Below are 5,000 nucleotides of genomic sequence, written 5' to 3' on the forward strand. Positions count from 1 at the left end.
AGTGTGGAATTATAATTGAAAAATGTACTGTTACATTACACAGTACACTAAAGTAGAGCCTGGAGCATAAATTAACCAACATAAAGTAGGGCCTACGCGCAAGAAGAGAAAAACACATACCACTCACAATCACATACAGTATGTCAGACAGTCTCTATACCCAGTAAAGTCTGTCGGATCAATTCAACACTGAAAAAGTATAGTCATTTAGAAATTCTACATGTACTACGTGATTGATTATTTAACATTTACACCAACCTCTAACATTCACACATACTCACATACTCTCTCTCTCTCTCTCTCTCTGTCTCTCTCTCTCTCTCTCTCTCTCTCTCTCTCTCTCTCTCTCTCTCTCTCTCTCACACACACACACACACACACACACACAGTTAAAGGTGCATTTGGTCAACTACATGTGTTCTCTTTATGTAGGCTAAATGTCTTAAACACATCACACAACTGCCCTCACACACCCTTGCTTAAGTGTCCCTATTGCGTTTGGCTTTTGAGCCCTCTCTTTCACAGACACACGTACATACACACACACGCAGGCACACACGCAGGCACAAACGCACGTGCGCACACACACACACACACACACACACACACACACACACACACACACACACACACACACACACACACACACACACACACACACAAGGGGTCATATATACATGGGCTACCTCACACCTTATACAGTATCAGCGTTTTTAAGATATCAATTCTTAAAATAAATGTAAAATGCATACATGAAAATGTATAAATATAGTGTACACTAAAGGTATTGTTAAATGGATGCATTTTTGTTTACATTTTAATCACTACCAACTGACATTTTTATGATGTTTCACAAATAAAATATTTTGGCTTTGTATAAAATTCTGATCTAATTTCTTCGTATGTAGGCCCTACTCTTTTTTTATAATATAGGCTATCTAATGCAGAATCGCAACATTTTTATTATTCCTTTGATTTGAAAACAGAACAAAAATGACACAACGGCTTGCATTCAGTTCATTATTGTTCTATTAAATTATAATTAGGTCTACATTTTTAACAGTAAACAAACAAAAAAATCGTTTTTTTCTACATCATAGAACTGTTGTTATTTTATGTCTCGGTATTCCACGGAAGCTGAGGAGAGCCGTTTGAAATACAAGCCCCTGACAGCGCTGGCGTCTGAAGCACAGAGCGAAGATGACACGACTGTCGAACGAGGAATATTCTTTCTGTTTGACAGGTGGAACCGAGACAGCAAGATGCGCCATGGTAAACCGATCTGTCTGTATTTCATTTAATCTTTCCTGCGGCCCCCGTGTTCCTGCGCCTGCCGTTAGATCGCCTTTCTGTTCTCCCTCCCCGACTTCCCTGCGCCGGTGCTGGTGAACGCCGCGAAGTCGCCCTCAGCCCCAGTGTTCAGGCACGTCTGGGGCTGGTGAGCCACGGCAGTCTCACGGTAGATTATAAGAACCCCTCCTCGGGGAACGTTCGCATTGTCCCCCGAAACACGTCGTCTGCAAGTCTGTCTCCAGTCAGTCAGCGACGCGCCCCCACGAGACGCCCTTCCTCCCAGGGCCGTAGTGAAACGGGAGAGGATTCGTTCTGAAGATGGACTCAAGTGGTACTTAGGATCCGCGCATAGCTGCTCCACCGTGGTTTACATTGGCGATGGCTGAAATGGTTTACTAATGATGTAGGCTATAGGGGCAAGCTCGCCAATAAAAGACAAAATAAATTCGAAGTGAAATTAAATAGGCAAAACGTTTAAACATTTTACATTTTGTGGTTTTATAAATATATATATATTTCCTTTCCATCATATTTTCCACAACTATAATAGCATTTTAGGATTTAAATAGGCTCAAAGTAACACACACGCTGTTTACTGTAGTCTACATTTTCAATGTTTAAAATGAGTAAGGCGTGAGGGCCTGCAAAATACGATTAACAGAAAAGGATATTAGGCTAGGCCTACTGTACGATCAGAGATCAGTCTGATACCGAACGGCAATTAAACAATAGATCATTGCAGAAAAAAACTTATAGCCTATCGTACCACCCTCTCGACTGATAATAATAATAATAATAATAATAATAATAATAATAATAATAATAATAATTGCCTTGTTATTGTTAAAGTTAATCAGTAGGCCTAGGTAAATTCAAGTTAAATTAAATTTAACTAAGTTAATGTTTCAACGGTTTGTTTGTGGGAGCTTGGGGGTTGGGGATTTAAATGGCACCGTTTGGAGGCCTATATTCATTTAGTCATCTTTATAACAATTCCACACTGCCGTCCTCCTCTTTTTCTCTCCCGTTCATGCCTATTGCACGAAAGAAGCATAGGCCTATTTAGTCTTTTTCTTGGTCTATGCATAGGCTATTTTTGCTTGCAATGTACTGCGCTGTAGGCTATTTACAATGAATAGGCCTATTATTATTTTAATACGACATGCTCTGCATTGCTCTCAAACGAATACGTGGGACATGTCAATATGAGCTAATTCATCACAAGACTCATGTCAGTCGTTATGATGAATTAAGACATGCCCATACCCGACTGGTTTGATGGACATCTACACAACCATGCTGATGTGGAGTTGGACAGTTTGTAAGTTATGTTAAAGTTATGCTAAAACCAACCAAGCCATTGCTGCGTTGTGTGCACTGCCCGTCATAAGCCAGGACTGCCTGCCTATATCCGGTACTTGCCTCACCACAGTTGAGCTATGGGAAGTGAATTGAGTAGCCTATGGGTTTATTAACCCGTTAAGACGCGGCTTTATACATTTGTTGTTAACAGTATGGTAATGACCAAGTCGTGGTGCATTACTAAAGGGTCTGTGTTGTGTCATAGTATTGTAGTGCTGTGGTAGTTACATTTCAAAGACTAGTACAGCGTGCCACTGGAGGTACGGCGCGCATTAAGGGGCTACCCCAAACCTTCACCCAGGCAGTTTCCCACTATTTCATTATTATAATTTCAATAATGCCATCAAAACGAGTTGCAAAAAATAGCAAAATAACCTACTATATCCCTTGCGCAATGCGTAATGTGATGTAGGCTATGTAGGCGAATAGCCCAGGCTTTGCTAGCCATGTGGTAGGCCTACATATATGTAGATAACTGATAAATAGCCTAAATAATTCATAAAATAGTAACAGCACAACTTTACATACTGATGAAAAATGACCACGTGCCAAAATGATTAGGATTCTTTTTTTTTTGAAGGATTTGTGCAATGTGGATTTAGCCTATATTTCATTAATTCCCATTGTATTTTAATCTCCTAAAAGGTAAAGCAGATTTGTGAAAATTAATAGGCCCTTCCGTAACTAATAATTCCACCCTTAACGTGACATTGTTTGTGTTTTGTCGGTGTAGACTACCGTTGCATTTGTGTGTGTCTTGCCTTCAGTGCGAGCGCTGACTGTGCTTGGTCAAAGCAGAAGCGAAGGTGGATTTGGGCGCGTTTCCCTGACGACACTGGGCTTTCTGAGGTAGAGTGGGGATCCTTGAGTCAGAGGTGTCGGTGTGGACGCACGCCCCGTGCTTTCTGAAGAGTTTCTGACGGGAGGAAACGTGCACTTCCCGCGCAGTGAGTCTGAATATTGCATGCACGTGCGCACCCACTATTCGCGCATGACTCGGGTGAAGGTGGGCGAACAAAAATATCCATACATGTCTATATGGGCGAACGCAAATGGATGCACCTGGATGGACATGACTATTTTTTTAACGGTATCAGATTAGACAAACATGTTCGCACAAAAAAAGTAGAAGTAGGGTAGGCCTCCAAATATTTCTACCAAGTTTGCTATACAACAGATTGGTAAATGAAAGCCGATTCCAGAAGTCACAACAAAAAGAACACAAACCTAAATATAGCAATAAGGTGGACATTAAAATTTTCTCGATAGCATTTTAACTAGCTCTATGTCAATATTTGTCCACCCCCAAAATGCAGTTGAGTTGTGCCAACACCTCCATAACGATCCATATAGGGCGTACTTTAAAAACGGTTAATAAGGATGTTTATTGGGTTTTTTTCTCCACTTCGTCACTCATCTTGTCTTCAGCAAAATTATATTTATAATAATCGATTATTTATCTTATTTGAAATTTGAAGATTACAAAAGGCTAGGATGCATTTCACAATAAAATAAAGAAATCTCATATTGGTATGGATAGGCCTACCATTCCAATGTTACAATAAATCCAAATTCTACCATGTGCAGCAATACTACATATTTCCTCTTCTATTCTCTAGGCCAGTGTTTCCCAACCTTTTTTGTCCTGCGTACCCCCTAAGCAATTTTGTCATATGATGAGTACCCCCTCACCCTCATTCATGCTCTATTCCTCTATCCCAATGTGACTACAATCAATATATTTGCTATTATTACATCTTTCCGCGTACCCCCTGATGTGTGCTCGCGTACCCCTAGTGGTACACGTACCCCTGGTTGGGAAACACTGCTCTAGGCTACATAGTAGGCATATAGTAGCTAGTCATGCCCATATACATCATCCTATATATTATAATGCTATGCTATATGTTGTACCCTTGAGGTAGGATGTAGTGCACATCCCAAGACAGTCAGTGTGTATGATGAGGTCTTTTAAAGTGTAGTATAATTCAGTCCAGTCGATTCTAGCCCAATCTCAGAGTCAAGTCTGCTCGATTTTAGGCCAATCTCAAAGTCAAGTCTAGTCTAGTCACAGATTGCAGTCTTGCAGTTCCTTGTCGAATTCGACTCTCTTCTCGTTGGAACTGCTTTTCTACGTGTTGCATTAACAGTCCTGTTTAGGTTGTTCAACTCTCGAGCTATCCCGTGTTAGGATTCAGTAGACATCCAAACACTGCCACGGTTGGTGTGTGTTGTAAGGCCCTTTTAATAGTGCAGTCTAGTCCAATGTCGTAGTCAAGTCCAGTCAAGTCTTTTTGGAAACACTGTGTGTGTAGTCCTGATTATAAGAACAAGGGCAGAGGCAG

General features: G+C 40.8%; 1 protein-coding gene across 1 annotated transcript in view; it reads left to right on the plus strand.

The window, feature by feature from the left end:
* Positions 1-3,513: 3,513 nt before the first annotated feature.
* ddias (DNA damage-induced apoptosis suppressor) overlaps positions 3,514-5,000 on the plus strand; it is a 36,084-nt gene continuing 34,597 nt past the window's right edge. Inside the window, exon 1 of the mRNA XM_063202577.1 lies at positions 3,514-3,602. The gene's annotated coding sequence lies outside the window, so the exon portion shown is untranslated. The remainder of the gene's footprint in view (positions 3,603-5,000) is intronic.

This window comes from Engraulis encrasicolus, chromosome 7 (assembly GCF_034702125.1).
Source record: "Engraulis encrasicolus isolate BLACKSEA-1 chromosome 7, IST_EnEncr_1.0, whole genome shotgun sequence".
Lineage (NCBI taxonomy): Eukaryota > Metazoa > Chordata > Actinopteri > Clupeiformes > Engraulidae > Engraulis > Engraulis encrasicolus.